The sequence below is a fragment of the Onychostruthus taczanowskii genome, unplaced genomic scaffold (genome assembly GCF_017590055.1).
Source record: "Onychostruthus taczanowskii isolate IOZ18803 unplaced genomic scaffold, ASM1759005v1 scaffold36, whole genome shotgun sequence".
NCBI classification, from domain to species: Eukaryota; Metazoa; Chordata; class Aves; order Passeriformes; family Passeridae; genus Onychostruthus; species Onychostruthus taczanowskii.
The window spans coordinates 3,475,447-3,499,908 of record NW_024501015.1 but is presented as its reverse complement, the minus strand read 5'-3'; the positions used below and the strand labels follow the sequence as shown (position 1 = coordinate 3,499,908).

The window sequence follows — 24,462 nt, the reverse complement described above, 5'->3', positions numbered from 1 at the left end:
CCGAGCCCCCGCCCCGGAGCGGAGGGGGAGCCGGGAGGGGTGATGGGGGTGGCTCTGAGGGCTCCCCCCGGCCAGCCCTGCCCCGCGCCTGTTTTGGGAAGGGAAGGGTCTCTGGCCGGGGCTGCCCGGGCCTGAGGAACTGACCGGTGTGAGGGGATCGACCTGGAGACTGCCGGCGGGAGGCGGCGTGCCCGGGAGATGGGGCTGGAGCTGGAGCTGGAGCTGGCGGCGCTCCCCCGGAGCCGGAGCCTGCCCTTGCCCTGCGCAGTTTCACGTGCCCGGGAGCCGCCTGCTCGTCCCTCCACCTTTCCCTTCCAGGCCTTTAAAATCTTTTGTTCGGCCGCCGTGTCTTTCGCCTCCCGCGGTCATGACAGAGCTTCCCCGAGCCCGCGCTCCCCTCCTGAAAGCGAAGGAGGTTCTCGGTGCCTTCAGTGGGCTGTTGCTCTCGTCGCATCACACCCTTCTTTGTCTGCCAGGCTCTTCGGTTTCCATCCCAGCTGGTGAAAAATACTTGTCTTCGCTGCTCTGTCCTTCCCTGGTGTCTCCCCTGTCCTACCTATTGTCTCCTGTGCGGTATCAGGATACAAAGGTGGGAGGGTCTGCGCTGCCAGTTTGCCGCCTATGAAAAGATGTTTCTTAGGAATGGTATTTTCTCGTGTTTTCATGTGTGTGAGGCCAAATTCCGTGTGAAAAACTCATACATCCTGCTGTGAGTCTCCTTGTTAATCTTACTTAAAGATAACCAACTGTAACACTTGAAGACCCCACCCCCTTCCAAAAAAAAAAAAAAAAAGAAAAAAAAAAGAAAAAAAAAAAAGCCCCGCGGAAAAAAAAGCCTGTAGAAACTTGGGGGTGGTTAGGCAGCTGTTATTCTGTGTCTGTTTGTTATGCTGATCGCTATCAGCCCATCCTTACCTGCGAGTCCTTTCATTAGTTACATACACATCTGTGTTTTCACACTTAGGTTGCATGATCCCTCGGGATTTGTTCTAAGGAACATTTGGTGATATGGGGCTGGGATCTCTTATCTCTCTGCTGTGTTGTATGTAAACTTTGTGAAGTCTCATGTTGTTTTAGAACCTCATCTATGAATCAGCAACAATTGTGGATCTGAAAGACACTTAGTGTCCCTTGAGTTAGATTTTCTTTCAGGATTTGTTGCTGTTCTTCTGTGGGAGACTTCCCACAGAAATAAGCACTTGTTCGTCTCTTCTGTTAAATAAGCCTTTCTGTTAAAACCAAGAACTACAACCCTTCTGCAAGTAATCATTGCAAAACAGTTAGCAAAAATCCCATTATCAATATGTTAACATGAAAGGATGTATTTCAGAACTTTTCTTCTGGGGAGGATCCTGCTGCTGACAGATGTTGAAGTGAAATATTGAACTGTGTGGGGCCGTTGGTTTGGCAGAGTAATGCATGTGAGGCTTTCAGCTTCTGTCATAATGTAAGTTTTAATCTGGAAGAAGTACAAGGTAGACTTTTCAGAGGCTTCAAAGATTTGTAAAGAGGAATTGATACACTGGAATTGAAGTATTCTTTCACATAAAAGAGGGGGTGCTGGGGCAGGGAAGGGATCTAGGGAAGGAAGGAAGGGAATGCTGGTTTTGGACAGTCTTTTGTAGGGGGAGTGATTTTTAGCAGCAGCTGCATTTCTGCTGCTAAAGTGTCAGTTGCTTGACAAATCAGTTATTTCAAACTGAATTCTGTTGGAACTGTGTGAGAATGCCAGAAAGTCATGAGGAATCATGTTAATATGAAACCCCTCAGCTTTGATACACAGAGCATTCCTGCAGGTCACTGTTGCAGTGTGCTGCAGGATGTCTTGACTTGAGGATGCTGTACTGACAGTGTGCCACCACCTGCTCTTTATGAAAACCAGCCCGTGGTACTGTGTGGGAGCAGAGGTGTTCCTCTTCAGTAGTTCATGAAACGTGCTTCTTGTGTGCTTGAACCATTTACTTTATCCTAACCAAACACACATTTTGGTGTGTTTGGTTAGCATAAAGTAAGTTGTCTTGTGTATTTGTAGTCCTTAGAGTGACTGTCTTCAGTGGTGCCTGTGCTTCACAGGGAAGTGCAAAGGCTGCTCTGTTGTTTGTACTGTTCGGCTGGGAAGTGATTTGCTAGTTTCTTTCTTCAACTGTCTGATTCATAACTTTCTGAAAAAAATTTACTAACTAAAGTATTATTTAAATGGAATTATCAAGATTATTTTTCCAAATTCAACATAAACCTGTTGATTTTATTCCTTGATAATGTGGAAGGGCTCTGTGTTAAATGTTAGAATCATGCTGGGGACAGGCAGACTTATGCCATACAAGAAGTTTAGTGTTTTCTTGCACTTGCTTAGTTTTTCAAGTTACTGCAAGCTGGTGTCAAAGCAGTGCTCGGGAAGTTACAATGAGGTGAGAAATTCTGCTCTGAGGCTCTCAGTTAAGCTCAGAGGGTGAAATCCCAGTTCCGCTTGCTTGATTTAATTTACTTAGTACCTGATAAACAAAACTTTGATCCTGCAGATGCTTAATGTGTTTGTGAAGCTCAAATATTTGTTTGTCTGTGGAGGCTGATTTGACACGTTTAACCTTCAGAATACAGGTTTTCCCCCACTGAGAAAAGTAGGCCTTTCCTTGGGTTCAACAACCAGCCAGCCAGTACATTGTCTATAAATTTGTGTTACTACTTGTGCTTTATTGCTTTGCCATCCTACCAGGCAGGAATATATTTCAAAGTTTTGACATAACTGAGGATGTACACTGCACTTTCAGAAGTGACTTATGTTTGCTTACAAAGTATATCAGGTATCAAAAAAACTCATGTTTGCAAAAATTGCATTTAAAGCTAAATTGAACTGTATTGGGCAAAGCTGATACCTGTAATGCTCAATAGCAAACTGTAACTCAGGTATAGAAAAGCAATAATTCAATGTCAAATTAGAAGTTGTAGATTGTTCTAGTTGCTCTTGGGGTTTTGTGCAGTATTGTGCAGTTGTTGTTTAATAACAAAGGAAGCAAATCTGCAAATTCTGAATGTTAAACTATTCAAGGTAGAGATGAAAAACATGGTAAATGTACATTGTAATTGGGGTATTTGCTCTTAAGTTTGTTTGCTTTCGTTTTGTCTTCATATATTGGTGCTTGTATACCAGGTTCTTCTAAATGAGATGCTGCTTTAAAAATTCTAAGTGAGACAAAGCCTAGAAAAGTTTGTTTCTTCCTGAAATGCTGTGTTACACTGCTGTTAGAAACTGCACTGCCAGTCCAGTTTAGGTCAAGGGTCACTAATGTTTTATCACATTTTTTTTTTCCCCTTTTTGGGGGAGTGTGTGGAAGGGAAGGTATGGGGTGGGGGAAAAAAAAGGAGTAACTTGCTTGTGGGTACCCACAGTGGTATGCCTTGGTCTCCTGTGTGAAAGCCCTCTCACCTCTGCATAGCTAGGTGTGAAAGGCTAACTGTCTTCTGGGTTTTTTTGTTATGCAATCACAGGTTCTAGGAACACTGCGAATTAGTCTCTCTTACACCTAAGAGGTAATTGACAACTTAGTTTTTCTTTGGCATGCAGGTGAAATTTGGATTTCCCAACAGCTTTTCTGTTACAGACCTTACCTGCATATGTGCCTATAGGTCATCTTTTAGGCTCACATAAGCCTACATCTTGGCAGAGATTTCTTGAAAGGTGTGAAATGAATAAAAATTGGCCTGTTGTTTGGGTTTTTCTTCTCTAGTTTTGCAGCTATATAACTATTTCTGGCAAAATTCATTGGATGCAGTGTCTTTGTATTTGGTAAAGCTTTATTTTTTTCTTTCAGTGCATCATAGTTTTAATATTATGCTTTTTCCATTTTCTCTGAATTTTAAATGTGTAATAGGAAGATGTCTTAGGGCTAATAATGATGGGCATGTGGAAGGATTTTGTGTGGGATTTTCCTGTATGACTGCTAGACTGTGCTTGAGGCAGTGCTTTTATTTCCATAAGTCAGATATGAGTGGTAAGGATCTGAGCAGGAACAACTGCATGAGGATATTAGGATGACCACTTATCTTTAAAGTCCTTGAACAGTGAGAGCACTGACTTCTTTATTGCCCATTTATATCTTTCTCGTAGCTAAGATGGATCTTGTTCAATTGGCAGTTAAACAAATGTTTGCAGTGTCATAGTGAAGGCTCTGAATGCCTCTGTGGTTGCTATTTTCATTACTGCCAGCGTTAGACTTCATTCTTTTAGAATTTATGCCAAGAATAAATGTCCCAACTAGTTCCTTGTTACACTAAGAGGAGGAATGGTCTCCTGTGGTGATGAAAAGGAGCTGCTGCTGTTCAATGAGGGAGGAATATGGTGGGAATGGAATTATGTGGTATTGCTCTACAAATTCTGTTCCGATGTAGGCTAATGAGATGTGTGTTTTATTTTGGACTTTTTTGGTAGAAGTTACTTTACTGTTTAAAAAAACCCAACAACTTCTTTCATGAATCTTGTAGTTGTTAGGAACCAGCTCTTTGTACTCTGTTGTCCATTGTATGTTCTTCCTAAAATTTGCATCCAATCTTTTCAAACTGCATACCAGATAATTAAATTAAGAAATTGTAATTCTTACCAAGACACCTAAAGTCTTATTGTTAGTTCTCTTGTTCCCAGGCTAAGAACTTACATGTGCTGAGAAGATAAGTTTCTTTAGCTGATGGACAACTCTGAGTAACTTGAACTCTGTTTATCTTGTTATATGCAGTCATTACCAGCCCTTCCATTAGAATGTGTTGAGAGAACCTGGTTCTACCACGTGTTCGTTTGTGGGGATCAGATTGCCCCACGATAACTTTGGAACTTTTGACTTGTGAACAAGTAGTTCTCCTCAGTCAAGAAAATAAACCTTTTAAAAGAAGAAGGAAAAAAAAAGGTGGGAGAGAAACAAAGCAAGCCTTGATTCTGCAGTCAGATCCTTAAGGCGGATCTTGTTAACTCAGCAGCCTTCTGTGAGGATATAAAGGTCTATTCATGTAGTTAGCATCCAGGGTTTCTGACCATTATTTGGAGGCAAATATCAGGGGAAAAATGAAGCAAATGGGCAGGTCTCTATGAAGAAGTGACTTCTTTGGCACCCACAGAAAAAGATGTTTCCTGTAGGAAACTAGTAGCTGTTAAGACTCTGAACTGGCAGTCTGCTATCTGGCATGGGTTGTTATTTTCCCAGATTTCTACGGTTGTTCCATTCACTGAAATGTGTTGTGGAATGCGATTATTGAAATTAAATATATTTGATATTATATATTTCATATTCTCTACCTCGTCTTTTGTCAGCAAGTGTGTTTCTCATTTGCCATGCCTGATATTTTTCTCTAATCAGCTGGGCCATCCTGAGGTCAAACTAGTATTTGATGATTTGTTTTCTTGCTCCTGCCAACTTTTTACTTTGTTCTTACCTCTATTCCTTACTCCTATTTCTGGAAATTGAGTGGGAGACTCGTTGCCTTAGTTACAGTGACTAACTGTTTCAAAGTTATTTATAATATTTGTTTTTAAATAACCTGTATCACAATAGAATCATAGAACATTTCACATCAATAAAATGTAAACAAAGCAGTACATCACTGGGAGCATGCTTACAGCGCTGATTTTTGGGAGGTTTGTTTTCCTTGCATTGTTGGGGGTGGAAGACACGTTCTCATCTGGCATTTCAAGATACATCTGAAATAAGGTGTCTTGGTGTTATCCTTTGTACAAAGAGAAAAGAATCTTAATGTTTGAGCTCCCAAATATCAGGGAATGTTATTATTTCCTTAGTAAAGACATTAGCAGTCTCCCCAAGGGGTGGTAATATAGATGTTTAACTCTGTTAATTCAGTTGTTATTCTGGTGTTGATGAATTATACAGCACTGACCCATTTCAGCACAGAAACCAGAGCTAATGTAAGAGTGGTGGGACTGAGTGGCAGGGAGAAAAGGGAAGGTGAGACTCGTAGGCAGCTGTGTGTGTGCAGAGAGATAAAGAGGAAGCACCAGCAGTGATATGCAAATAAAAGAGGGACAAAATAGTTGGTTTGTAGCATTCTTGTAGGTTAGGAAACAGCTTGTTAGCTGAAGCTAGTGACTTAGCTGATGACTTCTGTCCTTAAATAATGAGATGCTCTTTACTATGAATTGAATATAACCTGAAATTTTCATTGTTTATCTCTACAGTAATGTATGTATGTGAATTGAGTGAACAGTACTATGTAAGTAGATTGTTTTCTATGTGAATAAAGTCTACCTATTTAGGGCAGCCTGAGAACAAATATTATTCTCAGTAAGTTACTGAAATGGTATATAAATTTGAGAAGTATGAAGCAGAATTCTGTGTATTCTAATGCTTGGCGTCTGGTAAAGGAAAAAAAAAAAGGAAAAAACCAACTCAAGCTTATGTTGTTAAACTTCAGAACTAAAGTTACCTGGATGGGGGTGAAAGTGTTTGCAATTGTAAACTGACTCATGTTAGAACTTCAGGTTCAGGCTTTGTAGGTAACTGCCTGTTTACGTGACTTAAGTCTAATTCTGACTGTGTCTTGAACTGTTGTGAAGTCATCCTAAATGTTTAATGTTCCCATATTCTCAGACAATGAACCTGACTTAATGGCCCTTTCTAATTCAAGATGATGGGCATTTGCCTATAAGTCATTCTTGTTCATTTTGCAGTCATGCAATTATACTTAAGGTCCACTCTCACTTTGTGCTGAAGTCCTGTATCTGCTTCCATCTGGTGCAGAGAAGAAAGCATGGATTATTTTTTTTTAACTTTGCAAAGTGAAGATACAGCACTGCCTTAATGAAGGAAGAGAAGGGAGCACAAGCAAGAAGAATCAGCATGACAAAATGAAAATAAAATTACAGTTAGTTAAAGCATTGAGACCAAAACAAGCCTTTTTTAGAGCTTACAGAACTTCTAGCAATCATGAAGAATCCATATTTTGTTTCAGGATTTTGCTGTTTGTCCTCCTTTTTTGTTTTTATTTTGATAGCTCCATCTGTGCTGGTTCCCTTGACAAAGGAGAAAGTTGAACCTTCCATCAGGAACCTGGTCATCAAGCAGCAGGCAGCATAATAGACCAGGGATCTACCCAGCTCAGATGAAGGAGCTACTTGTGTCATAGACAGCTCACCTGGGGCAGTGAAAAACATTTTCAGGAAGTTCTGCAGTTACGTATATACTAACATAATCTATAACTAATAAATAATTAAGTAATTTAAATCCATTGCTGCAGACTAAGTTTTGTACCATGTTTGGGGTAATTGGTATTCTCTCCTTCCCTGTCCTATCTTCAGGTCATCTGCTTCTTCTGTCATGAGTTGCTCATGAGAGTGGGTAGATAATCTGTGCAAGTCCTTTTTTTCATCCCAAGCACTTGATATGTCTTTCCTGTCTCAGATCTCTGTGTAGTGTCTGCTAACATTTCATTCACTCACCAGTGAATGTGTGTCCCCACAAAGTATTGTTGGTAGGTTAAAATGAAGGACATAAAACAGGAGAGGGAGAAAAACAAAATGCTAACGTTGTTTTTCTGGTTACATTATTACTCATTGTTTCAAATTAGTGCTATGTCCCAAGTCGTGGTAAAAGGATGCTTCAGAAACAGCATGCTAATGGCATTCCTCACCCCTCTCCTCTGTCCCTTTCTAACTGCACTTTTGTTCCGTTCTTGCTGTGTTTGCTAAAACATGAGGATCGATAGAAAGAGGTCTTATGCCTAATTCTGTGTTGCTGTGCAGTCTTTGCCAGATCAGGACCCTGTAATGGTACTGCCTGATGGCTTCTATTTCCTTTGCTCCTTGTCTCAGCTCCAGGAGCCATATTTTGTTTTGTAGCTCTGCTGGATCTATTACTTTTTTTTTTTTTTTTTTTTTTTTTTTAACAGTGCTCTTTCATTCTGGGGGATAATTATCAGTATTAAGGAATACTTCTAGAAGAACACTTCCCTTCTTGTTTCTGTCACCTGCAAGGTTGCAAAGGCCATTACTGACCTGCAGCAGTACTGATCCTGTAGTAATCAGCCAGGTCATTTATTTCTTCCAGTCCTACCTACTGACATTGTTTGCGGTTCTTTTCCATCCACAAGCACACGAGCATTTAAAGTTTATTACCTAACACTACTTAGATTACAGGGTGGTAAATCTATTAAAAGAAAACCTTTCAAGTAAAGAATATTTTATGACTTGTCCATTGGCATTTCTCTATTCTTTTTTACCATAAGTTTAGCAAATTATAATAATTGCAATCAAGGATGTAAATAGTCAAGTTAATCTACTCTGTAAGAAACAGAGCTCAAGAGAGGTGTTCTTTGAATGCTTTCATAATGAGAGTGAAAAGGAAAGGTGAAGAGAGGATTTATAGAACACCAGAGAGAACCAGGAGGACAGAAATGGTTAGGATATCACAGCTTGTCAGCAACAGTGAACAGCAATGCTCTTCTGATGAACTTCCAGTTTCCTAGTCAAGGATCATCCAAAAAACCAACAGGTATCTAGCTACCCTGTGGAGCTGTGTTTGCAATGACTTGAAGATATTGATTCCTTTTTCTACCTACTGCACCTTTTTACAGCACAGGAAGGGAACTTTCACAGCATCTATAATCTCAGACTAACACTGTGAATAATACACGGAAGAGGATGCCTCCTGCTGTTTTTCTACACCCAGAGATGTAAAAAATGGTTTTGGATCAAGTACATCAAATTTGTTATTTTGGAAGGGCAAATATAGCTGCATGAAGCCTTATCTTTTATCTCTGAAAGGACTGAAAGGACTCTGCATATCATGAATTTACTTCCCTTTTTTTTAAAAAAAACTCTCAACATCTAGTAAGCCATAATTAAAAAATGTCATATTTTTTATAGCATGCACTTGAACAGATTATTTATGGGGCTTTCATACCTGAAGGTTGATAAAATTTCTGTAATACTCTGCATCTGTTAAAACTGCTTTTGTAATCATTCAAGTATGAAACTTACTGCATATATAATTCAAGAATAATTACTAGAAGTGCCATGGTTCATGAGCCTGTGTCCACAAGTATCAGAAGAATTTTGCAGAAAAATTCTGCCACGACTGTTGAAAATTGCTGATTATGTCTTCACATTTTAGCCTTATTGTCATCTGGAAGGCTCTCTTTTGCTGTTGCAATGGCTGTACAAAATATCCCACACATTTAGGGCATCACACTGGTTTCCTGTCTCGACATCCCACCCCTTCCATGGGGGAGCAGTGAGATATGTTCCGTCTATAAAGCTCTCTGCTGGAACTTACATAAGCCAAAGAAACAGTATCTGTTGGAACGGCAGGAGGGACAGCAGTGCCTTGGAGGCTGTCAGAGTTCAGCTCCCCGTCCCTGGAAGTTTGCCACACCAGTATTAGCAGTATTAGCAGTGCTCCCTCCACGTTCACTGGAGGTGTTGCAGAGCCGTTTGGGACCTGTCATTCTGGAGTAAGTTCTTTACAAAATTAGCTCTTTGCCTCTGCAATGGCTACAAGCACAAATAAAACCTGCAGGCCTGAAGCTTGATCTGGTGGCAGCAGTTGGTCACGGTGACCTGAACCTAAAGACAGGATGAATGTACATGCAGAAAAGGTCTCAGAAGTGTCTGCTGCAGCTCAGCCTTTCTTGTTGTGGCAACCCTTATTATCTCTACTGACATACAGGTGTTTTAGATGTGTCCAGAAAAGCCCTGGTGTTTGTTTTTATATGTGTATTTGTTTTATATGTATATATAGTCATACATATATGACTGCCCTACCCACTAGAGCTTCTTTTATGATGCCTGAAACGTGCCTTGTTTTTTGGGAAAAGTAATCTGTAAAAGTAGGATGGATAATTGAAGAAAAGAGGAGGAATTGTTGGAATTACATCATTTGACCTCAAGGTTTTGTGACCTGTTCTTGTGTGGAGTGCAGTGATATGTAGCCTGCCTGGGAAGTGCTGTGTTGTCACAGGATGCCTGTTCAGAATGCCAAGTTCTTACTTTTCACTGTGCAGCACGGCTGCAGAAGTAAGGTGCAATTCCTTTGGTGTACATTTGCACTGTCTTAAATTTTTCACTAGATAAGAAACGATGAAAATGACCTGTAACAAGCAAGGTTAAAATACTGACAGAAACATTAGGATATGTTTTTCTTGTAATTCTGTTTTTCTTTTAAGAGGTTAATTAACAGCCAAAACTATGCTAATTATATGACTTGGAAGTTATCTACCACAGTGAATGCCAACATTTTCAGCTGACAGATAGGAGAAGGAAATACAGATACATGAACTACTGAATGCAAATGTGTTTCTGGTGTAGGGTAGGACTGTGTGTGTGAGAAATGGAGTGCATGCCTGAGTCAACCATGTACTTTTAAGCCAGTGGAGTAGGTAAATTTTTATGAAAGATTAGAGTTCTGTAATTTTTGGATGGAGTTTAATGATGTGCTTCTCCTTGAATTGTTTTTTTTAGTTTTTTTGTTTGTTTGTTTTCATTTGCAGGGTTTCTAGCAATAATGGTTGAAACTCATTGGCTTCTAATCTCCTGCCTGAGGCCATGGTTTGATATTAGGTGGTAGCTGAGCTTAAGCAGTCTTTCATTCTTTTCTCCTGCAAAGTGGTGAAAAGGGAGGGGAGAGGCAAATTATTTAGGTTAGCATAGAACTGTGAAGTTGTTCTTGGAAGTTTTCCAAAGTAGGAAGTACAAATGAGTGTTTTGGATCATATAAACTTACTCTAATGTCTGCCTTTGTGTCAGATGTCCTGTAGTCACAGATGATGTGTAAGTGTCCTTTGGGGGATGGGGGTGAGTGGAGAAACTTGAGTGTGGTCTGCCTTGGTCCTTTCTCTCTGAGTAACTTTCATGCTGTTGGTCTTAAGCTTCTTAGAATGTGTTTGGAAACTCAAAAACAGGCTTGGTTTTCTTGTCTGGTTCTTGATTGTTCTGGGCTTTGAGCGTGGTTGTGAATTCTTCTTTAACTGTGAAAGAACCTAGGGTCTTCAGAAGTCTGCTTCTATTTATAACACACCATGTTGACTTGCATTGACTGAAAACTCCAAAAGAAGAAAAGTTCCACTGTAACATCCTTGTTTACCACATGTGCTGCCTGTCAGGATCCTCAGCTTTTTCCCATCTCTGATCTGACAACAGTGTGCCAGTTTTCCTGAAACATTTTAAAGTTGCTTTTTCGCCCCCTCTTAGTGTGATCATGTGCTCTACCAGTCAGTTTTACAGCTGGAGCTCTGAAAATGACACCAAAATGACTTTATCTTGCCTTCCATCTCTTCTCAAGATGTTACAGTGAAAGTACAAGACCATGTTTGGGTAATCCAATTACCTGACAACCCTATGCCAAAAGCAGTCAGAACTTGCTGCAGCCTTTTATTTTTCTCATAGAAACATCTATGGATAGAGGGCCATTCAACATTTGTGCCTCTTATGTGTGCAGCTTTAATTCTTGGACACCATCCAGTGATGGCTTGGAGTCATGCCTGTTGTGACTAGTGATCCCTCTATCTCCCTGCACAGAGATGTATGCTTGGGGTAGGGAAATATCTGGTATGAAAACGTGCTCATAGAAAAATGCCGAAGTTGAAATAAACTCTACAAATAGTAATTAACAAAGCATGTCAATCTAAGAGTATACTGCAGCCTTCTGGAATAGAAAAAAAAATTCAGCTCAATAGGAAATGGAAATAGAAAATAGTAGTTAGTGTTTTATCTTCCACGCATCACCTCATATAGGTGTATGAATACCACAACATAAGCACACGGGTTGTGCAAATATTTTTATCAGCAGCTAGAGAAGATAACATTTTGAATTGCCATTAATGAAAACCTTATCTATCAAGGTGGACTGTTCCTGACTTTATTCTGTTTCTCGGTTTGCTTGTGCTGCATTAACATTTAATTCAGCAGGTTGTGGATGAGGCCATTCATCTGACTGGTTTTATTTTCTGGAATAGGCAATGGTAAAACTACAAAACTTCATTTAAAAGAGAAAACAAATTGGGCATGTCTTTTGACTGTGAGAATGCACTGAGAATAATTATCAGTATATTAGGGTATAATAAAATTGTTCTTAACAGTTTCCAAACAAACAATTGCCTACATATCACCTGTATGTTTTTGAGGACTTAGGTTACAGCCCCTACTTCAGGGTGGTTCTTGAAGCTGGTCATTAGCACATTTAATTTTTTTATTTTTTTTATTTTAGCCTAAAAGTCATAGGCAGCTGTTCAGGAGCTGCTTTCTGAGTAGGTCACCTGTCTCTGCTGTGGGCTGCTTCTAGTAGGTGTCAAAAGCCAGACGGGTGACATAAAAATGTAAAACATAAACAAATGAACACAGGAAGGGTGGGAGAGGGAATGAGAATGACAGGCATTAAATAAAGAACTGTTTTGCACAGTGTTAATAAGAAACATGGTTTGATATTTAAAACAGCTTACCTAAGTATCAGATTATAGATTTTCTTGGTAAGATGACAGAATATGAGAGGATAGCAGAATCTTCTTTGCTATGCTGAAATAAATCAAGTTGCTAAAAGTATGAAAAGTTTTGAGAATACCTATTTTATGTATCTATTAGTGTTTAAAAATCAGTCAGTGCTGCAAATTAAATGACATTTATGGCAAATTTCTTGTTATTCTGTACTTTATGTTCCTTGTTTATAGAAGATACAGAGTACTTTTTGTTGTGCTTTTTGTATTATGTTGTACAAAGGTTCTCAGTGATAAGACTAGACAAAAGGTTAATCTATTTTCAGTGTGGTTTATTGGCATGGATTGTGGGAATTTCGAGGGAATGTTTGAGCTTGAGTACGTAGAGAACAGGACAGGGAAATTTTTGATTTAGAAATTACATTAGGAAAAGATATGAATATAACTTGCTAAGATTTAAGTATAGCATCTACTTGCTTTCAAAGAATTATAAAAAATAACACTTAAGTAGTATATATTTGTTGCCAGAGGATTGAATTCAAACTGCTTCACGGACGGAAGTCATGAGCTAAGCACTTGGAACGAGTTTCTGAAAGCTCACTGTTTGAAAGCAGCATTAGACAGTAGCCTCTTCTGGAACAAATGGTATTTTCTTTGCAATTACGCTCTTAATTGGTCTGTTCAGTGTTGAAAATCAGAAGAAGCTGGGAAAAAGAAAAGCTTCTCCTATGAAGTGAAGTCTGACAGAACTGTGCTAATCCTAAAATTTTGACAGATTTTGTGGCCACCCCCAAGTCATTGATTCAGCTCATTAACTGTTGTTGTATGAAGGAGATGCTGTGGACTACTTAACATATGACATTTTTGTAAGATTTTAATTAGTGGCACATGTAATTAAAATAACTTTTTTTTTATTTCTGACTTTGTTAGCTGCTCTGATATAATCACAAAAAGTATAGCAAAGGTAATAAAAGTCAAATAATTAGTGCATTAAAGTAATTAATGCAGTGTAAAGGTTATCATGTGCTATTTACGTGCATGAAAAAAGCAAAAATGGAACTCAGGATAACTCACTTTGATTTGCCCAGGTCTGCCCTTCTGAACACAGGTAGAAATTAGTTGAAAAAGTGGTAGAAAAGCAATCAGCTCTCTGTTCTGAAGAGCGTTACACCTGGTGATCTTATTTAGTGGTAGCTTGCTTGTCTTCTCCCTAGGGAGAGATTTAAGCAGTCAGGACTGAGAGATGTTGCTGCAACGTTGCATTGCTATTGTGCAGAGACGCTAGAGTAATCATTTCATAGGCGGTTTCTTTTGTGTCTGGTTTTGATGTGCTGGATTACCCCCTTGGCTGTTCTGTGTTGGGAAGGTTGTCTTCATCACCAGGGTTGGAAATGACCTCTGGAGATATCAGTCCAACCCCTCCCAAGGCAGGGTCACACAGAGAAAGTGACAGAAACACACTCAGGTGGGTTTTAAACGTCTCTGGAGAGGGAGGCTCCACAACCTCTCTGGGCAGCCTGTTCCAGTGCTCTGTCACCTCAATGAGAATAAGTTGTTCACTGTGTTGAAGTGAAACTTCTTGTGTTTGTTTTATGGACACCGCTCCTTGTCCTGTCACTGGGCACCACTGAAAAGAATCTGGCACCATCCTCTTGGCACCCACCTTTAAGATATTTATAAGCATTGGTGAGATCTTCTCTAAACTAAGAGGTCCAGCTCCCATGGTCTCTCCTCATAAGAGGAGATGTGTTCTCATAATCTTGTCCCATCTTGCCTCAATCTTCACCCTGAAGAAGTGAAAAACTTGAAATTTTCATGTGGCATAATTCTTGGGCTCCTGTCTGTCAGGAAAAAATCTGACTTGTTTTATTTGTTTTTAAGAGCATTGCACCTAGATAATTGTAGGTAGGCAAATGTATTTGGAAATTAATTCTATTTAGTCAGTGTAATGGCACTTTAACTGAGAAAGGTCTTAGTTTGGTTTGTGTGGTCTGCTTTAGATTGATGGCATGACTTAGTTGGGATTAATTTTCCTGAGAGTGTCTGTGTCCACCATGCAAGTGGACTTAGCTGTAACAGTTGACCTGTCTTTTTTCTCATCCCTTGAAGTGTTCCACAAACTGTGAAATGTAATAATATTTTTTTTTAATTTACCCTTTTTTTTCCCCCTGTAATGGCCAGATCTTGCCGAACTTCAAAATTGTGCTCTTATGTACAGCAGTCCTCAGGTGAGATAGAGAAGGTGACTACTTCTGGCAGTCAGAGGTATCTGGTTTTCTTCCCTTTGCAGGCTCTGTTGTGCACAGCAGGTAAGAATGCCACTTTGCCTTGTGGGTTTATGTGGAAGTGGCAGTCATGATTTAAGCTTTAAGCCATAGACAGAGTGCACATAAAGGAGATGTTTGGCCATGTGTCCTGTCCAAGCAACTGGATTTTTCCCTCAAATAAGAAAGTCCTGAAGTGTGTGGTAGAACCCTCTGTGTTTCCTGTGGAATTACAGTGAACTGGAAAATGTGGATCTTGTTTTTCACTTAAATATTTGACTTGTGGTTTACTGATTAGCTCCTCTTGTAAGGTGAAGGGCTGGTACATCCATATGTGAAAATGTGTCTGAGTCTACTGGCCAGTTCTCTTTTACTGTTTTGCATTTTGGGGAATGAAAGCTGTGTATCGTTGAGCGCTGTTAAAATCTCAAAGCTTTGTCCTGACACACCTATATGCAATGCCTCCATTCCAAGTCAATTCTGATTCTTCTCCTGTCCCATTTTAAAAACATGTTTTTAAAAAAACCCCTGTTACAATAGCCTCAAGGCTGATAAGACAACACCATCCCATGTGCGCTAGTGTTTATATGAAACTGCAGACTCTTAAATCTAATCAAAGAGCTGCTTATTCCATATATTTTGCTATGTTTTCAAATTTGTTTCTTAAAAGGCCTAGTCAGTAGGATTAAGAAGACTATTGCTGTTTGCATTGCTGGCCCTGGGAGTAGAGAAATGACTGCATGCACTGTTATTCCCTGTGTATTATGACACTTCCTCATTAAAGATCCAGTGAGGCCATTTGGATGTACTTCTATTTTTGCTTTCAAAAAATAATCTAAAAATATTCTTTTTAAAGGTACTGTTTTCCTTTCAGGGAGGGAGAAACAACTCCAATGAAGCTTTTACTTATGGTGGCTTGTTCCTGTTAGTGCATGAGCTGAACGTTTCCAGTAGACATTCTTTTTTTTATGCCTGTAGCTTAATTTTGCAAATGCATACTTTTTTCATTTGAAATAATATTTGGATTTTATCATTCTGTCTGATGGATGTGTATTATCTAAAATACTCCTAACCCTTCTTCCTGTTTTTCCTACCCTTGTATTTGGTAGAGTGGAAATGTTAAAATTCAGACACATGAAAATAAAGTAGTAATGATTAAAACCCATGAATCAAGAAACAATTTTTTAAAGGTGGTGTGCTGGCAAAAGATGACCTCACAAACTTCCACCCTGCTATCCTATAAATACTATTGATCATGTCTAATTTTTGTGCCTTGGCAGATACCTAAAGTATGCAATTCCTTCCTCCCTCTACCCAATATCCATTTTTAACTGCTGTCTTCCCATAGATGTTCTGAAATATGTCATGGCTGTATACTAGAAAGTCTCTGTTCCACAGTCATAATCTGAGGGTTTTAACTCTTGTGTGTTTTAAGCACTGAGCTTTCTGTGAAGCCAGACTGTAGACTTTGAGAGGTAACCTGCTATGGACAAACATAGACTCCAATAGCTCCAAACCTGTGCTTTCTTCTGATATTAATGTCTATGAACATGACTTCTTGATTTGTATTTCTCTTTGAATATAACAGGCATCTGTTCAGAGTAGAAAGCATTACTCTTTTCTGGTCTAATGTCCAGCATTTTTGAAGAGTAGCTGTAGGTTCTAAAGAAGTCTGTCCTGGTTGGGAAGTTCTTAATGGGTTGATTTATGTATGAACTGCTGTGACTCATAGCACACCTTTTTATCCAGATAATTACCTTGCTGAAAGATGTATGAAATGTAAAGATTTCTTCCCTCAGCTTGAGGAGCAATGCTATTGTCTATCTGTCCTTTTGATGTTAAGTTTGATCAGAATTCATCTTCTGCTTGTTTTGCCTTCTTCCCAAATTTTTAAATGGAAATTATCTCTGAAGTGCTTAAAGAATTGTAAAAGTGAAAGTGAAGGCCATAGCTGCATCTGAGTGCAGTAGCTGCACTACTTTGTTTGTGGGGTTTTTTAAGGTGTGTGTCACAAGAATTTTCAATGTTGATATGGCTTTTTGTATAAGTAGTTATTGTTTGAAATTATACATGTACACATCCTGAAATAACATGTAGGTAAAGGTTTCTGGATTTGTTAGTGGATCTTACTCCTCTTCTGCTTTGATCATTTTTCATTTTTAACAGTGGTGTGAACATCAGAGGATCAACACGTGTTTTCACTTATGTCATTTGGGATGCTTCGTAGGTTCACAAATCTTCAGGCTTGTCAGTTCGTTATTTCACCTCTTGTTTTATGCCAGGGAACTGTTCAAGCTTAAAGCTTTTATCTGAATAGCAAATCACAGAGTCGGATTCAACATCAGGAGAACTATTAAATCTGTTTTTAAATTTACTTTTATTTAAAAATGGTCTAATACTTTTGCCATGATCTCTGACAGTTCTGTTGATTCATAATGAAACAGCTTGAATTACTGCTTTGTTTGCCTGTGAAGCTCCTCCACGTGGTTGTCCTTGGTAAATAGTAGTCACTGCCTCCTCCTTCCCCTCAAATCAGCTCTGCTCACAGCTGCATGTGTATGTTAATGGTATTGATTTTATGTTAGTGTACCTACTTGTGAACTGTGATTATTGGGGACAGACATCCTTGTGAATATCTGCTGTTGCTAAACCTGCTGGGAGTTGTAAATGCTGTTAATATAACCTCTAGAATGCTCTCAAATAATATGCCTGATTTTAACCAACAAAAAATCAGAGGATCAAGTAAGCAAACCAACACAAGTGCATCAGTGATCTTTTTTTTTAGATCATAAACAGTTTTCTCATATAACTAAAAGATGAAGGCATGAAAACAAGGAGAACATGAAATTATTAAATTATTTGTACGTTTCATGCTCTTCAAAGCTTGGTATAAATATAAACAAATCATCACAAGGATTTTGGAACAGCAGATGGATGTCTATTCTCCTCCTTCCAGCCCCCGAGATATTCAGGAATATTTTGGGAAGAACTTGTTGTCCTTCCTGTATTTACTCTAGTTTATATGTAACCATGATAAATAAACTCTGTGCTTGTGCTACATTGAAACAGTCTTTAGCATCATTTGGTACCACTGACACTCATCACATGTAAAAGACGGAGGGTTTGGTGCTATATATGTTAAATTACATATCCTAAGATCCAAAGTAAAGCTTAGTTTTGTACTTTAAAATATATTGCTTTTATTACAACTAAAATAATGTTCATAAGCTCAGCCTCCCACATGGTTTGACTTTCCAGGACTTTTAAAAAAAGTACTGAAGACACCTGAACTTGGCACATTTTTCCAGTTTTAGTAATTTGTTTCACGATAAACCTTGGTTATGACTGCCATGAGTTTGGGTCCCCCACCCACCCAGCTGATTTGGGAATAGTAGTTTTCTGTGGCATGTTGCTCCAGGCGCTGGTGATGGCTTTGTCTGCCCTGGCTTGGATACTGCCACGAGTCATCTTTCTGGATGAGACTTCTCCCACCTTTGCTGAGATTAGTCTCACACTGCATCTTTGTGAGCTCCTTGTTTTTTCTAATGTGGTTATTGCCTTTACTCAGCTCAGCACAACTTGCTTCAGGAGGCTGCTTGCCAGTGTTGATTCTGTTGTTTTCATGCTATTTTTTTCTTAGTCAATGCATTTGGTCTTGTCTCTATAACAAATGGTTATCTTAAATAGCTTCTCTCTGAATTACTGATGTTCCACAATGACTTCTTGCTCCAGTCTATTTATACTTTGAGCATATCTGCGTTATGCTGTGAGATAGGAAAATTTATCTGAAATACAGCGTTAATCAACCTCTGCAGTATTGTTATATATGAGTTTGTAGGTACTTCTGTACTATTGATTTCTGTGTGGCATTCTACAACTAATTATAAATTCAGAGAATAAGGTGTTCAATGTCTATCACTGTAGGTAGTTCTTAGTTTAACTGCTAAGTCTCCCTCTGTTTCCCAGCCTAACTGCATCCATAGCATTAAGAGCAGGGCATCATATTGCTTTGTGTTATCCCTGCTATCTTGCCAGACTATCATTTGAATGTGAGTACAGATGGTATGACTCATTTACACTTGTCCTAAGCAGGCAACATACTTAACACCAAGTATGTGCCTCCAGCTTTTGATTCCTGTGACAAAGAGTGTTTCCCTCTCACCACCCCGAGGAGAGTTATTTTGCTATGATTCAGTCAGATTTTAGTTCACCTTCATTTTAAAATTAGGGAAGCAGTCTCTTTTTTTATTTCTCCTACCTAAAATGCAGTTGACATTATATTTAAAAGATGCCAAACCTCTGCTGATTTTGCTGAGACCACTTTTAAATAGGAAAAATGAAGATGAGCAAATGAATGGCTCCATTGTTTGGATATAGAAAATACACTGAGGTACTGTAGACCTACTCTGCTACTTTTTCAGCACCTCTGGAGTATAGACAACTGTTTTTTCCTAGTGTATGGGGAAGTTAGTGTATTCTGCAACACATGACACAGATAAATGGACAAATATTTTCCTTTTTGAAACAGAGTGGGTCTGACAGTCCTTCATTGTTGTCTAGACCTTGTATGGCAGTCTTTAATATGTTGAATGGTTTATCTTTCCTATTTAGGAACAGGGATAAAAAAGAAATCTTAGAAACCTGTGTGTTGTGGTAGTAGTAGCAGAATATTATTTCTTTTTGCACAGAATCATTCACCTCTCTTTTCTCCATGCCTCAGCCTCTACAGGTAATGTTGAGGAGCATGCAGTGTGTTGAAGGCACATTTGGCACTGAACAGCACTGAAGTGGAGCTGAGAGTTTGGGATAAAGTGCAGGTTGATATATAGTCCTGTTCCTTATTTGTTTAGCATTTCCCTTTTCACTTCAATCAGGCTCAAAATCAAGTTCCATGTTGTAATACAGAATCCTTTTTTTTTTTTTTTTTTTTTTTTTAAAGGCAGTAAGTTTACTGACAAAAAGAATCAGGAGCACATTTTCCTTTTTTTAATATTAGTAATTTAAATGGGCAGAACTTTGAAGTTGTTTTTCATTGTCCCATCTATATCTTTCTATTCGTAAAAATAGTGTAGCAGCTCTGTTTTTCAACAAAAACTTTGTTTTCTTGCAGATTTTTCACATATATGCTGTTTCTCAACAAGAATTTGGAGGACCAGCCCTCCCTTAAACCTGTGTAGGTGTTCATAATCACAGAACTGCATGTCTGCTCCCCCCTGGAAGCTGAGCACTCTTGTTTAAAGCTCGTACTCCCTCTGATGGCAAACTGCTGCGCTTCTCTTGCTTTCTGTGTTCACTTTCATCTCTCTCCCTTGGTCTCCATTTTATCTCCTTGCTGCAATGCTGGATTAGGCTGTTGTTTCATGTGTGTCCCACTGAAAGTGGAGTTTTAATGAAGCTGATAAAACTGAAGGGCCCTACCAGACTGCATGTATACTCGACAACAGTAAGCTCTTTGGTTAGGTAGGGGGAAAGCAGGCAGAGCTTATCTTTTTTACTTCAATTTATTTAATTTTTTTAACTATCACAGTCACTCTTCTGTGGTACGTGTCATGCTTACTTCCTAATGCTTGGCTCAAACTGATGACTTTGTCTCCCTGAAGCTTGCATATGAGTACTCTGCTCTTTTAATCTCAAATTCTTTGTCCCTTACGTTTGATACAAAAATCCCTCAGTATTATAAAGATTTCATTAGTTGTTTTTGTAGGGGATTGTTATTAAAAATTACCGTGTTTTAAATCTTGTTATACTAATAAAGATCTAATATAGAGAAAATAGAACTGTCATTGCCACTTGTGTGTTAATGGTGTGATAGCATATGGTAATCTTATTAGTAAAATTGGCATGTAGATTACAAATAGTAACCTAAAACAAAATTTTAGATTTTAGAATTCTAGCAAAACAAAGCTGTTTATCATGTAGTTACAGAAATAAGACGTTGTATGGTTTGTATGTCTTTGTATATCTGTGTGTAGAAGACCAGTTTGAGAGAAAAGATAACGATCCTGTTGGCCCTTTGATAAATGACCCTTTGCTACAACATTACTCAGAGAAGGAAGTGAGCAGATCTTTGTGTTCTCATTGCATCTCTTTCCTGCTTCAGTAGTTGTAGTTTCAAATGTTTCTTGAAAGCGTTTGCTAAATTATTTAATTATTATTAAATATTACTAATTTAATTAAATCTAACCTTTGCTTAACATCAATTATTTAAATGGGTAAAGACTATCAGTTCTCGTTCATTGTCACTGACTACAATAGCACTGTTTGGTACTTACTGTGTGCGGTGTCGCCTTTCATGTGTGATGCTGGCAAGAGTTTCAGCTGGTGGAAGAGATGTAGAACTCCCATGAGTTTTCTGATGTTTTGTCAGGTCTTTTCTGGTGACATGAAATCCAAATCCATGGTGCATCTGACTCAGGGTCCCCTATTTTGTTCAGTTTGTTAGAACTGTTGGGATGTCAGGCTTTCAAGTGTTGCTTCTGTTTGCTTGCTCAGCCTTGCACCTCTTTGGGAATACTATTTAGCATGTGTCTGGCAATTTTGGTGGAGGTAGGTAAATCTCTAAATATGTCAAAAAGACTGAGATAAAGCTCTTTTAATTTTGAGCCTTTAGTATATCCTTGAATGTGAAGTCAGTAGTCTTAAAAATTGAGGTGCCTGCCTTAAATATGTGAAGTGACTAGAGCCTTCCAGGAATTGTGGCACTTGTAGGAGAGATATTAAAGTAGTATGTGCCGGGGAGAAATGTGGTCTTGCTTAAGTGTTTTGGTTTTGTTTGGTGTGCTGCCACCAAGTGACAAGGCTTGATATTGCTGCTCTTGTTTTTTGTTTTGGTTTTGGTTTTTTTTAAGAGTGATTTCCACTAATCACTCTTTTCTTTCTTTCAAACTGAAAAAGTTAGAATATTACTTTATGCTCCTGGTACATTTGAGTACAATATTCCAAATTATTATTCAGAAATAACATGACTGCTTGGAAAGTCCGAAAGACTGAGAATTTCTAGGATAAAAGAACTGTCAAAATTAAGCTTTTTTCCCCCCATCATTCTGCCGTTCAGTTTAGATATTCTGGATTCTGTGAATTATTGTGGAGTCTCTGTCACTGGAGATCTTCAAGAATCGTCTGGATGCAATGCTGTGCCATGTACTCTAGGAATGAGCAGGGAGGTTGGACAGATCACTGTTATCCCCTTCCAACCTCACCCATGCTGAGATTCCATGATTGGAAATAATTTTCAGTCCAAAACAATACAATGTAAGCACATATCTGAACATAACCAGAAAGTATAAAAATGCTGAGATCAAAAAACCATCTAGCAGATCAAAATGTATTATGGAAGTAATGTTTGAATTCTACATTTAGACAGTTCAAGGTATCTTTTGATGAGCAATCTTATAAAAACAGTCAGTATATTAAACCAATATTCTGAGAAACACTCAAAATACTTCCCTATTTGCTAATCTATGCAAAACTTGCTTTGCTTGGTAAGATAAAGGATGTTGGTGTGTCTAAGGGAAGAGCATGGCAGGAGGAGTGGGGTGGGCATGAGGTGCTGGGGGTGACCTGACATCTGTGCAGCTCACACATCTGAGGTGTGCTGTCTACTTGCTGTGCTGGGCACTGTGTGTGAACAGGAATGATGGTGGGGTGCAGAAATTAGAGACAATATGATGCATTGCCACTGATTGTTTGTCAGTGTTTATTGCAACTGATTGTTTTTATAGTGCTCAAATCTGATTCTTACAGACTTGAGTGCTATAAAAATTGCTGAGCAGTGAAATTATGCTTTCTTTCTAAGAAAGTTAAAACATTTAAGGCTTTAGTTACAGCATTATTTGAGAATATGATTAGAGGTCTGATTTGTAGATGAGACCAGTAGCCAAGGTACACCTGCACAGATTAGCAAATCCATCCTAAGTGCTGTGTAAAAAGACATCAAACTTCAAGCTCTTGCTAGAAAAGGTAAGTCTCCCTTTATATCCCTCCCTTGGGAGTTTCCTAGCTGTTCTCTTGCACTGTTGTTCACCACATCTTACAGCAGGCAAATTTGGGGGCTGAATTAGCAAAACACAGTTTTAGCTTTCTGCCAGTTGTTCTCTGTAGGTCAGTTTATGGGACAGAATGCAGTGACAGCACAAAGAAAACACTGGGGACATGTAACTATAGCAGTAGTCCCTCTTTGTTCTTGGCTCTGCTGGGGCAGAATATGTCACTTGCTACTCCACCCAGTTTGGAAAGGTGATCGGTGATTGTGTTTGACCTGAGTAATCAATTTGTCATTAAGACTCATCTAAACAATGTTGGAATCATGCAGTTATTTTGGATTGTTCTGTACCTGCTTGCCACAGCTATTTTATTTACATTCTATACCCCTCTTAACTATGAAAGCTAAATCTTGAAGTTTGCTCCCTGCTCTCCCCTTTTACCTCTCCTCAGGTGGAAGGGAGGCATCTGTGAAAGCTAGGCTTTCTTTGTAAATATCATGTGTAAAGGAGGAGGGGAAAATAGTGATTCATTTGTTTTGGTCAACAGAGAGGAAATCTGTCAGTAAAACCTAATAGCAATAAAGACCAAAACAGTTTATATAAATACATTGAAGCTTCCAGAGATCTCTCTGGCACAGGAAATGTCACGTGTTGCTGACTATGCTGCCAGCTCTATCCCCAAGTATTGGCCTATCAATATGCCAGCTGTGCTTCTTATTTTGCAAAAGAAAAAAATTAATTACCCAAGGTACGGTTTTGTTTGCCTCAGTAAACTGTCACAACAGTTTTAGCATACTTAAAACATTTACTTCTGAGGTGACAGTAATTGTTCCTGTAAAATATATCCAGCATGTGATATATTGGGTTGTATTTAAACTTAGTGAAAGAGGATTTAAGTTCTAATTTTTTTCCCTGTAAATTAGGAATTAATTTTGCCTGTGACCATTTCAACTCCAGTGTAAGTGTTCCTGTCTCTTGATACATAAAGGCTACTACAGTCACATGGCATTTTACATGGTAAGACACTTCTGTATAATTTCATTAAATGCTCTGTTTCCTGTTGTGTATTTCCTTGCTCTCCTGATGTTCTTCAAGTGCTTGTGTTATTTATTAAAAAAGCAAAGTAATTTAATTAAATCCACTGTGTTCGATGCTGTAAGTTTCATTGGTTCCCCTTACAGAACTAATCTATAAAGGAATATCCATAGTGTTTAGAACTGGTATTGTGGATAGACTTCTTAATTAAAAAACACTTATCTTCCTAACTTTCAAAATAGTAGGGATGTGTAATTAAGCACTGTCTTTATTCTATTTAAGGTAAATATGTCAAGGTTTTATGTTACCTTAATTCTGCCATTTTCTGGCTTGGTTTGGTCCCGGTGGGCAGCTCAGCCCCATGCAGGCACTTGCTTATTCTCCACCAGTGCAATGGGGGAGAGAACCAGAAACATAAACATGAGAAAAGTCATGGGCTGAGATAAATGCAGTTCAATAGGGAAAACAAAAACTGTGCATGCAAGCAAAGCAAAACAAGGAATTCATTCACCACTTCCCATGGGCAGGTAGGTGTTGAGCCATCTCCAGGAAAGCAGGGCCCCATCACACATAATGATGACTTAGGAAGACAAATGCCATCACTCCAAACACTCCTCTCTTCATCCTCCTTCCCTCATCTTTATATGCTGAGTGTGATGTCATATGGCGTGGGATATCTCTTGGGTAAGTTGGGGTCAGCTGTCTCAGCTCTGTCCCTTGCAGCTTTCAGATCACCCACTTGGTTTCGGTGGGACATTGTG

General features: G+C 38.9%; 1 protein-coding gene across 1 annotated transcript in view; it reads left to right on the top strand.

Annotated features, from left to right (window-relative positions):
* The window catches only part of ANKRD28 (ankyrin repeat domain 28), a 116,963-nt gene that overhangs the window by 368 nt on the left and 92,133 nt on the right, over window positions 1-24,462 (top strand). The gene's annotated exons all lie outside the window — the stretch shown is intronic.